The 12,688-nt window shown below is 42.5% G+C and overlaps 1 protein-coding gene across 1 annotated transcript in view; it reads right to left on the reverse strand.

The window, feature by feature from the left end:
* Positions 1 to 4,043, reverse strand: part of gli2a (GLI family zinc finger 2a) — an 80,724-nt gene extending 76,681 nt beyond the window's left edge. The window contains 1 exon segment of the mRNA XM_020606630.1: positions 3,180 to 4,043. The gene's annotated coding sequence lies outside the window, so the exon portion shown is untranslated.
* Between the last annotated feature and the right edge of the window lie 8,645 nt (positions 4,044 to 12,688).

Genomic DNA, 12,688 nt, shown 5'->3' on the forward strand with positions numbered 1-12,688 from the left:
GCCTCCAGTGACTGAGGAGGACAATTGGCCTGCTCAGTTATTTTACCCACCGCTTTGTTTTCCAGCAACATCCGTACGGTGCGACTGTGCTCTTGTGACGGCAGTGCTACGATACAGCGTGACCTCGGTTTCTGTGCTGGGATTCGAGTGCCCACTCTAGTTGCAGGAGGGTTCAAATGTGCAACTCAACCCCAACCCAGATATGATGTAAGCCTATTTAACCTCACACACTTGAGCGAGAATGAATAGGGTGCCTGAAGGGGAGTGAAACGACAGGCGGTAAAACAAGCGAGGATTGTCCTGTGCCGTCCTCATGCCCGAGGATTCAGTGAAGGGCCCTACAGATGAGTGTAAGTGACCATCTCTCTGTCGCTCTGCACTCTTCCCTCCATCTGAAGTGCAGGCTGACTGCGAAAGATCACGGTGGCAACGCTGAACATGAAGCTGCCATTTCCAGCCTCATAAAGGGCCATTAAAGTCTCATCAGTTCACTCCTGTACAACACAGCCCCCTGTGGGCTCCAGGCCGCACGGCCCCGCTCAGAGAAGACGCCGCGAGTGTCCCTCTGAGGACACTGATGACAGAATCATATTCAATAACATTAATGTTATTTCTATAGGTAAAGTTTTAAGCAAAAACACCAAACATCTGGACTATGTTTAGGCATATAACTGTCAGAGAAATGAACAGATTCTAAATTATTCCATCACTACACAGAAACTAAATCAACAATTTGGTGTGTAAGTCATTTAAACATTTAGAAACACTGAAACATGCTGTGCTTCATTTCTCTCACATTTCCCGCACTCACCTATTGTACATCTATCGATCGTATATTTTTCTTTGCTGATGTACTTTGCTTGCAGCGCTACACTGACACTGTTCAAGGCGCACATCCCCTTCTATAACGGAGATCGCACTCAAACTGCATCTCCATGAGTGATATATTTAAAAACTTCAAAACCTTTCCAGGTAGTTTAATGGTTCCTGATATGCCTAAGAATTAGAATGAGCTTCAAGAGGAAGAGGTACTTATTCTTACTTCCTCAGTGGACCAAGCATCCAAACACCCGTTAAACAGAGGCTGTGTTACGTCAAGCTAATTGGTGTGAATGAGTCAAACCGAGAGAAAAGTTGATCGTTGAACAAAACAACAGCTTTCACAAAATAACCTTCGAAATGCACTGCTAACGCACTGACGGCGGGACTTTACACCTCGACTATGAGAATGTACCAAAGTGTTTTCACTCATAAGGAGTAAAACACTTTGCGCTTACTCTTTTCTTCAGCAGCAGCTCAGACGTTTACACGCCGTTTGAAGGGGAAAAAAGCCGCAGCTAACCTTGATCTAATGCCACTGAATTCCAGTGCAGACATTTTTCAGCCAAACCACCAAGGCCCCAAAAGCCTCCCTCCACCCCACCACACCTAACGCCTCCTCACGCAGGCTGTGTTTTTTTTCCACAGCGGCCATTATGAGGTGACAGGCTGCTCTGGTACAGTACAGTGTCTTAGCTCAGTGAAATGAGGGTCACTGTGGGATGAGTTGGGGTTGAAGGAGTTTACTCAGCAGGAGTAAGCGTAGGGGAGGGGGGGGGGGAGGGCGGTGGTGGTGGCGGGGGGTGCTCCTCCCCCTCCTCAGACTCTTTCAGACTTCACCCTCTTCACCCTCTCCTCCAACCCTCCTCTCTGTCCCTGTACGCTAGACTTCATCGGTATTTGCTTTCAAAAAACGCTGTACCCCCGCCCCCTCCTCCTCTTCCACCTTCTCCTCCTCCTCCTCGGCCTATTCCCCTCCAACACACACAGACGCACATGCATACACAACCCAGTCATTCCTTTTCCAGTATTTGGTTCATTAAATTTTCTGCAGACTTCCAGAAAAGAGGCCAAAAATAAAAGGAACTAGATCAATAAAGCGGGGCCTGTGCACACAGGCGATGTGTGAAAACGGGGGCTACAGCAGCACACAGGGCTGGGGCTGTGGAGATGAAAGTGACATGGCCACTATGGGTCTCTGAACACTGTGGAGCGGAGCCCCACAACTGAGGCTGAATGAGCTGAATAGGCTCATCCATTCTTTGCTCCTTTCACTCGTGGTAGGCCCTAACTGTTGGAACTCTTCATTCCTCACAATAGACAAATGCACTAAAACTTTCTCTGTTTTCTCATGCAAATCACCTCAGCTTTGATTGGGTTTGTCATCATGTGAAGCGGAAAACACACACATATATGTATTCTGACGCAAGCTTCTTTAAAGATCACAAATCTAATATTAAAGCTTTTTACACATTCTGTTTTTAAATTCTGAATTATTTCACATCTTCTTATTCGTATTTTACCTTAATGATTTTCCAGCTTTTCTGGGTCTGTCTCATCAGCATGTACTTACACATGTAGTGCACTTTTGAAGAAAAAACACATGGTTTCCTTTTCTCTAACGTGTAGGCCGAAGCAGCGAGCAGAAACAGCGGACCTATAGGCCCACACATGAGTTTGGAGATCATTAGCAGCACCTATTAAATAGGAGTAAAAGCCAACAGCAAATATAGCTGCTTAAGGGCCCCACAAAGGCGTCAAGTGTTTGTTGACTGGCCAGCCTGGAGAGCAAACAGTAAACTTTGAATCTTTCAACAATAAGTACACATCTCCCACGGCCGGGTTGTGTCCACGCTGCTACTGCATTCCTGACACTTTCTGCCTGATGTTGTCTTTCTCTACTTTGGAGCATTAAGAGATTAAAGAAGTAAAGCGCTCTAAAAGTGAGAAAGCAGTGTGTGCGTTTGTGTGGTGTCTAACACTGTAATGACTTTAATACCTTTTCATTTCAAGCATACAAAGCTGAAACTGCACAGAAGAACGTTTAATCTTGATGTTGGAAAATATATTTGGACTTATTTTAATTGGACTTCTTAGAGTTAACCATCAAATAGTCAGTGTTAAACTATTAAAAGTTAAGGAGTGGGATTGGCGCCCAGCTTTCTGATCACATCTCTTCCCATATGGATCAAGTTGCAGGACAGAAATTTTTTGGATTCCTGTGTCAGATAAGTTCAAAGTGCAATTGAGATGTGAAGCTGCCCTGAGCCTCATCTGACACGCAAGGCAAGAGGAAGAGGAGATGAGAGGAGGAGAAACGCCAGTAAAACACTGTCTAACAGCCTTGTGGGTTTCCTTACCTTCAGTGTCGTCCCTCCTCACGTCGTCAGCCAACTTCTTCCACCCGAGTCTTTTTGTCCGAGCAGAACTTTGTCTGCAGTCTGACTCCTGTAAACTACAACTAAGATGGCACAGCTGCTGAATGTAAAACGCACAAACAAGCCTGTCCCGGCTTGACGCGAAACTCCATCAACTGACTTTTGTTTGTTTGTGTGTGTTTTAAGTTTTGGAACACGCACAGTTTGCACCAGATCACCACGTCCCGGACAGTGACTCAGTGCGGGGCAGAAGCCGCGTCCAACTTTTTCTTCCACTCCATCTTCTCCAGGACTCTTCTTCTCCTGCACTCTTCTTCAGCAAACTAACATGATGTGGGAAAGCTCGTCTCTTTCTCAAGTAGCTTTCAGGCTCGGAGCGATCTGGCTTCTCTCGGTAGTTGTTGCAGAGACACGCGGCGGTGTTGAGGTCTTCAGGCTGCTGATCTGTTTTCAATCCGACCCCCTTTTCTCTCTCCTTGCCATCTCCTCCCTCCTCACTCCCCTTACTCCCTGGTGAGTTGAGCCATTTGCTGCACCAGATGGGCCGGGCTAACTCAATCCAGCAGTTGCAGACAGCGAAAAGTTAGATAAAGTTTCATTTGTTGTTCGATTTCCACAGGCTTTTCAGTTAAGAATGTCCACTGGAACCGGGTTTGTCCGTGGCGCGCAGATTATAGGAGTTATGAAGTTTAAAGAGTCCAACGGAAATCAGCTGCTGCTGCATTGCTTCACAAACCAGTGCTTTGTTGACATCATTGCAACAAGTTTCTAGGAGCTCTGGGTGTATTTTCCTTGAGCTGTGATTGTGATCAACACACTAAACAAGCCAGACTCACACTCACCACACAGTTAAAGCCACTGACTGAACAGCATTGTGTGATTTAAGAAACTGTGTCGATTCTAGCACATTTCAATTCAATCACTATTTTAAAATAAAGAGAATAATAAAATGTGTGATGAGTCTTTAGCTAAGAAAAAGTACATGTCCTGAATTCAGAATCCTCTGATCAGCGAATGTACTTCAAGGATCAAAAGTGAAATTTCTCATAATGCAGAGTGTGTTGATTATAACCTCTGTTTCTGGGTGAATTCAACGTCATGGCAGGTCATGGAGAAGAACTGGGTAGGTTAAGATTCTTAGAATTTTATTTATAATAATGAATCATATTTGGTAAAGCAACCGTATGCTTTGAATGTAAAACCTTAATATGCAAAGTGATCACTATTTACACAGCTTCTGTAGTGGAACAAAACTACAAATATGAGCAAAGGTACATTATGTTCTCCATGAAAACATGGAGCTCTGTTTGGCTTGGTCTGACCGGCCGTTTGGACGAGGCAGATTCATCTACATGTTTACCTGTGTGTAAATAATGCATTAAAGCAGTGCACACTGGTTATCACATCATCCTGCACTGACACTTCATGACACCATGCAACACTACCTCCAAGTCATTTTACATCATAGAAGTGTGTTATATCTAACACTATCCAGGCTGTTATTCACTATAGACCTACAGTACAGTGCAGACTATGTATCTGGACAGTTACCTATTTATTGTTCTTCAGTACATTCTGCTTGAAATAAAACAATGCATACTACATTAAAGTGCCAAAACTCAGACCAATATAGTGAGAACTGAGTGGGAGGGATAGTCCTTTTAAGGCAGTGTGCAAAGTTTAGGAGTTCCAAAGTAAGTGGACAATCCACATGACTCATCATATTTAATGTTCTGTGGAAAGTCTTTTGCAGCCAGTGACTGCCTGAAGACTGTGACCCACAGGCATCCTAGACACTTTGCATCCTCCCTGGTGATGCTCGCACAGAATTTCACTACTCCTCATTCAGCTCCTGCTTGTTGTGGGGGCTCTCTGCCTTTAGTCTGGTCTTCAGGTAGAATGCAGCTCAGTCAGACTGAGATCTTCCACTTCTTTGGCTGCCCTGGCCCTAAGTTTAGGACCACTGTCCTGCTGCATGACGCATTTGTCTTCTGAGCACAGAATTGGCAAACACAAAGACAATTCAGTGCATACATGCATAAAAACATTTAAATGCTAATTAAAAGAACAGAAGAGAAATAAAACCTGTAAAAGGGACCAGCTACAATAAAAATAAAAGCATAGACATGTTTGAGCAGTGAAATCATCACTAAATGCCACAGTAGCAGCTCCACTTGCAGCCATAACAGGAACAGTACCACGTTTGACAGATGATGTGGCATGCTGTTCTGTTTTCTGACTTATCTACAATGTTACAATGATGAATTATCATCTTAAATGTGACTGAAAGTTCAAAAAAATAGGCGCCCGCATATAGCTGTACTTCGACGCAGAAGCAACTCGATTCACACAAGTCTCGCAAACGCTTGCTGAATATGTAATGTCTTATACAATAGCTTGCGGATTTCTTTGAATGGTCATAATCTCCAGGCTGTGGACGTTCATGTGAGCTTGCCTGAAATCCAGCAGTGCCACTGTAAAAGCAAAAAATGTTTTCCACAGATTTTTTTTTTTTTGGATATATTTTCCCTCCTGCTGATGCACTGTGACCAGAGGATGTGGAGAAACAGCCATGACAGGCAGAGGTGAACAGGGTGTTCAGACACTTTGCTAAAGTTCAAGCAGCATCCTCCATAGTGAGACAGGGGCAAAAATGAGATGTGAGCCCATATTAACCGTTCTACTTTCAGGCACCTTTCTGGATGTTGTGTACAGATTTTATATTCTCAAATACTACCTGACTAAAGATTTATTGTGTGGTGATTTGATTTAACAATATGCAAAACAGAAGCACACAAGTGAAATCAGTAGTTAGGCTCTGTAGCACAGCAGTACCCACCTGAAGGCCTCTATCATGGGATTTAAATCAACGTTACAATAACATCAGCAGAAAGAAGTTCACCCACAGTATGACAGGAACTTGATGTTCATGGGACTTGGGTCTGTTCACTTTGCCCAGTTGGTAGTCCAAACACGTCAACGCAACATCACCACCACGCACTTCCAACAGCTGACATTCATGTTTCTTATTGTCGCATGCCACACCTATACCTTACACTACATGTACAAAGTACAAAATAAAATATGTTTTAGTATCATTTTTAGTGTCCTTTTATTGTGTCAGCAACTTTCGAAAAGAGGATTTTTATCTTCTGAAAGACCTTTATCTTAACATAACCTTCAATATGAAATAAAATGTATTTTATTTAACGTGCACAGCTGCCAAAGCCTATGTTGTTTAAAAGGTGTACTTAAAGTATCAAAAGTAAAAGTACTGGCCTATTTCAGGTGTGTTTTGTTAGCGTAAATATTTTATTATTGAATAACTGTGCATTCACAGGTAAGCAGCCTTTTTATTGCATCTGGTCAAGGTGGAGCTTATCATGTGTTTTATATGTTGGGTTCTTCAAAACAGTTCCTTAAATTTTATGAATAAGATATTAAATACATTTGTACCCAAGTACTGAGTGAATAATTTACTTTGTTACTTGCCCTTTGCTACTGTCTTACATAAGGATATGTACAAACGTATTGAGATCCGATGTACCAGAGTCAAATTCCTCGTGTCCAACACACCTGGCCAATAAAGCTGATTTCTTTTCACCACTAGAATCTGGTAACCAAGGCTGAGCTCAGACAAGCTCAGTGTGAGGCTCCATCCAAGTACTAACACCCACACATGCATATAAACACAGACAGTCTCAAAGTGACAATGTGTTTGGGAGATGTGGGAGAATCCAGCTCAGACATATGTGGACTCTGTAAAGGCTGGTCAGGGGATCTCAGGAGCTGAGCTACTGTTCAGCTCCACAGCAGAGACATGAGACACAACGATGTGGAGAGATGGCGTCACAAAAGGCCCATCAGGCCTGGCTGGGTCAGGGCTCGAGGTGCTGCCACCTATTGGCTCTCTCTGTGCACACTCTCAAACCCAACCTGTGCACGAGTGGCCTCTGTAGCTCCAGGAGCCTTTGTGCCTTGCATGAGCTTGTTGGGCAAATAAAAAAAAAAAACTGTCAGGGAAGCTGCTGGCTAGAGAATCAGAGAGGGAGGAAAAGAAACGAAGGCTTGATCGGGAGATGATAAGGTTTAGTTCAGTTTTATTTGTATAGCACCAAATCACAACAAAAGTCGTCACGTTAATAGTTGGTTCATTTAAAACAAATGATGCAAATGTCATCCTGTGGTCTTCATTCTGTTCTGTGTTACTGAGCCATCATGTTAATACAGTGATAAAGTACCAGCACACACAGTGATCAAACTTTGTCACTTTGGCCATTGAAGTGTTTAGAAATCTTTTATTCAGATTTATTCATAAATTAATTAATTTCTTACATTTAATTAATACCTTTCTAAAATACATTTTTATTTTTAATGACTAGTGTTTTAGTTTCAGGGTTTGAGGATGATCGAGACGTTTTTTCCACCAAAAATATAAACTAGTAATATATTCATAAAGTAATAAAAATACAAAATGACAAATTAAATTCTATGATTAAAATGTTGCTTTTTAAATACAGTAATAGATGCCATGTGGGTTTTGACATGTTTTGCCCTTCAACATGAAATCTTTATTACCATGAAGTGTCATAAAACCCTTCCACCACTACTGTGTCAACAAAAGTGACATGTACATAATATTAAACCTGTAATGGCTATTTACTCATTATCCATCTTTGATACACTTGTTCTGAGACCAAATCATTAAACAGCACTGAAAGACAACACTTCTATGTGGTAACAGCTGAGAGGTAGATAAGTCAAGTTTTATTTTTTATGGCCCCAAATCAAACACTTGACCCAGTGGGTTTTAAAAACTGTATGACACACAGCGGCCTCTGTCCACAGACCAGCCATAGCGTAAGCTTAACTTCACTCACATCATGTAGGGTGAAGGAGGTAAGAGAGGCAGCCCTCTGCAGGAGTACAGTAGCGACTTTGTCCTCTTATCTGCCCGTTACCGAGCTCCTCACAGTTTATTCAACCCCACTCTCTGTGCCCCTGACAGCACTGCTGGGTTTTCTCACAGCAGCAGACTGGTCAACCTTATACAGGCACAAGGTTCAGGCTGTAAACAGTTGAGCTTTGAGAGGAGAAGCAAAGGGCAAGAGGACAGAACAGGTACATATTGTAAAACAATGATGAAGTACAAACCAACTGACAATTCTAACAAGTAATTTATTCAGTTTTATTTTTGATTAGTGACATTCCTCCTAGTGATCAGATTATTCATCTGCCCACAACATTTTACGACACCATATGGGGTTGTATGTTTACTACACCAGTGGCTCCCACCCTGTTTGGCTTGTGACCCCTTAAAGTAAAATCATGGCTTCTTATGACTCCTCGTCACAGTTTAATGTAGAGCTCTGAGCAGTGAGTGATACTGTATTTACTCCACACACTGAGGTTTAAATGGGATAGAGAGAACCCCCCCATTTATTTAGTATGACAGACGTATCTGGTGACCCCTTAGGGGTCCTGGTCCCCAGGGCCCCCATAGTACTTAAATTACTTCTTCAATTGAGAAGGAAAACGTTGAATCTGTTTCAGTCACACTGTTAGAGCTCAAGGTGGCGTGAATTTCTTAGAAAATGCTGCCCTCTAATGATAAGTCCACATGTTGACAGTCAGTCAGAACATTTTGTAGTAAATTAATGTAAATATATAGTTATATTTCTCAATTGATCCTAGCTGAGATAAAAGTATATTTAAACACAAACACACAGACATACACACACTTTGCACAATCCTGCTTGCATATGGTAATTTTCAGCCACTCATAAATTGAAGCAGGCTGTATATACAGTGTCCTTCCGTACATATGGGCATTGTATGTGTATATAGAGAAACCTAGAGTATTATTTACAATACAGAGTCAGTTTAGTTTGAACTCCAAATCACACTTGTGCTACTTGTATTGCACAAACACACCACAACCACAGCTCCCTGTTCATTTTTCAACAACTATCTGTTTTTATACCTGTTGCATGTACACAACAGCTGGGTTTGTCTTCATGTCTTTGGGTAATTCTATTCTCTTTGTTTAATAAAACATCTAGAGAGTCACTGACACGCCTGGCCTTTGAATTAGGTTCTGATTCTGAACCTGGACTGTGTTTCTAACATGTCACACAAAGACGTCATTGTACTCTACTTTATTGTGTCACAAATGTAGTGGTGTTACGGCTCAAGTTACTCTGTAATGTCAGATTTGAAATGTTGTTCTCAAATATCTTTTTTCTACAGCAGTTCTGTGGTGGAAAAAATCTTTTTACTTTGATCTATATATGCATGTCTATTACATTGTTCAAGTTAGATCACAAATGATGGGTGAACCTGAACCTGAAACAGCAGCATCTGAGCCCTGGATTCAGTGACATTTGGTCTTCACATGTCATCACCGCAGCAGTGAGCGCATGACTTGTGTTGTGACAACACTGAACTTGTGATCCTCAGATGCCCGACCAGGCATTTGTTCTGCCAGGGTCTGACTTTGGGAATACTCCATTTCCAGCATTCTCAAAGTGACTATCACAAAAGAGCGTCCATCCGGAGGCATGCAAGCTACAAACAGCCCTATAAACTGAATGGATCTGTCTTAGTGGCCACTTCCTTGCCCTGGGTGGTACATCACAGAGTTTGTCAGAGGGAGGTTTATACTGTTTGTGCACAATCTGCCACCACTTCAAAGCTGTGGGAGGGAGCTGAAAAAGGGTGAAGGAGGGGGTTGTTCCCTCTCAGTGACGCATGGTCAACCTCAAAGGACCCAGTCTCAAAACATCCAGTCCTGGCATTTGAAATGGAGAAGTGGTCAAGAAGTTGTCACTGTTGAGGCTTTGACAATTCAACAGGTGGGAACAGGTCATTTTGTGTTTTAAGACTGATCCCAAATGCTTCAATCCCTAATTTCACTTTCCTTTCCAAGAAAAATTACAAGGCTGCTTCTTGTGAATATGATTTTATCTGGGACTTTCCTTCATTTGTCTGAGGAGCATGAGAATGTACCTCTGGTCACTCTTGGTCTCAGACGGTGACCACAAATTGCAACAGATACAATAATGATCAGGGTATAAACTCATCCCACCAGTCACAGCTGGCTGAGTAAACTGGCAATAGGAAGCCGTAAGTGCTCTGTATTCTCTGACTCACAGCCTAGTCTGGCTCTCTGAGTCATGGTGGCGTGCAGCGTGGAATAGCATCAGACATCAACACACAGACCTTCCACTGATCACACATGGACAGTCTCTCTCCAGGGAGGAATCAGAAAGGGAGTTCTGTGATGTTGCCAAATGATCCAATAAAAAGTTTCCCCTGTTGTTACACAACAGACTAGTGACAAAATCACACAGTAGAAAACAGTTTACAGCTGGAGCCAGTACTTTTTTCTTTTTTTTAGTTTTATAGAAATCATAGCTGCACTACTTGTAGTAAACACCAGGAGGTACTGGTGATCTGTTTTTGCCAGTACTTTCAAACAATGAGTTGTGTTGCCTTGATGCCCTAGTGATTTGTTAAAGCTAATTTTGGTAAAATCCCAAATTCACAACATTCCAACAGAGAGAAGGGTGTGGTGTGGAACAAAAGGCCCTGATTCATCCAAGCAACTTTGGAGTTATATTGTACACATGCAGTAAACCCTCACGCTAACCCATAGACCATGTGATACAGGATCCTGTAGGAGGTAGATTTTCACTGTACAAAATGCCTAATGTATCACAACCATTCTGCAATTTTCCTCAAACTTCACAAATGACAGCTGTGTGAAGTGCCAGGGTTGGACTAACCTGCTAGGAGATGTGTATCTTGTTGCCTTTTAGTAATATTTTGCCTCGAAGCCAAGAAACCAACCTATATGGTGTTTGTATGTTGGAATTGTACTGTTTCCTCAAGTCTGCCATGTTTCAGTCTGTGGGGCCACACAAGACAGTGAGAAGTTGTCAGAAGGCTGGATGGCATCAGAAAGTCTGGGCCAGCAGGACATGTGTTCCACCGGCCTTGGGAGCTACTAACCTTAAGTAAAAACTACACAACACTACCCTTGATACTTTCTTTTTTAATCATTCTCTCTCTGACTCTATTTATAACGGACCCTTTTTTCTTTTAAAATCACATTCAGGAAAAGAATGGAACACATTTGAATAAAGGTTTAATTTTAAACCTTCTACTGAATATTTCGAGGATATCCAACAAACAATCATTGTTTATCAGAACTGCAGTGAGTGGAGCAATGACCTACCTGCCTTGTACAGGACAGGCCTCCCAGCAACCTTCACTGATCTGCAGTGCTGATATGAATAAAGGAAAGATAGACACACATCTACACCGAAGGCCATTTTAGCAACATCCGCTCAGCTCTTAGATTTCAATTTTCGTGATGGTTGTTTGCCAGTTTACTGCAGGAAAGCATCTTGGTTGGTCTAAGTCAGAACATACATCCTGTTGTTCTCTGACCAGAACAATCTGTTTGAAATTAGACCGGCCACTTTGGCACATTAACATATTTAACTTATCAGCTGGCTGGTCCTCAAGGCTTTCTGCAAGACTTAGCAATTTATAATTAGTTACTTTATCTGTTCATGGCTTGACAGACATAAAGCTGATGAAATTTCAAAACTTCAGTCAGCTCAGGAAGTTCAACCTGCCCCAGAAGCTGCTGATACAGTTCTACAGAGGAATCATCGAGTCTGTTCTCGGCACCTCCATCACCGTCTGGTTTGGCTCAGCAACCAAACAGGACAAGTACAGACTTCAGTGGACAGTCAGGACTGCAGGAAGAACCATCAGGTCCTCCATGGAGGCCAGCGTACCATCCATGGAGGACCTGTACACCTCACAGGTCAAAAGGAGGGCAGAGAGGATCTCTGCAGACCCCTCACACCCTGGACACAAACTGTTCGAACCCCTCCCCTCTGGAGCTACAGGTCATCGTGCGCCAAGACAACCAGGCAAAAGGACAGTTTCTTCCCCCAGGCCGTCGCTCTGATGGACAGTTAATCCATCACTATATGTATAACAAGAAGCAACAAACACCACACTGTACATCACTGTACATTAAAGAGTTCATTCTCTTAACCTGTATATATGTACATATTCAGAAATAGATGGCTGTTTGTCTTCTTGATTTTTGCTTGTTATCCCGTTTTTCTTTTTATTCTGTATTTGGTGCGCTCCAGGGGCCACTGAGCTGGAGTCAAATTCCTTGTATTTTAACATACTTGGCAATAAAGTTTATGATTGAAGGATCAATTGACTGATTGATCTATTCGGGTGACACCGGCATGCACTGTGCAGTCTATCGTGGTTAGGCACAGTGTACCTCATCGTCTCATAAATCATGTAGTCACTGACCCATGAAGAACCTGTTTTGTATTTAGGACTTCTGCTGCATAAACGTGAAATGATGGGCATGTGTTGAAGCTGTGCTCCCAGCTGCTGATGTGGAGATAAAACTCAGGGACTGTGTGCGTCAGTCTCTTGTCAGGGTACTT

This window comes from Monopterus albus, unplaced genomic scaffold, assembly GCF_001952655.1.
Source record: "Monopterus albus unplaced genomic scaffold, M_albus_1.0 scaffold79.1, whole genome shotgun sequence".
Classification (NCBI taxonomy): domain Eukaryota; kingdom Metazoa; phylum Chordata; class Actinopteri; order Synbranchiformes; family Synbranchidae; genus Monopterus; species Monopterus albus.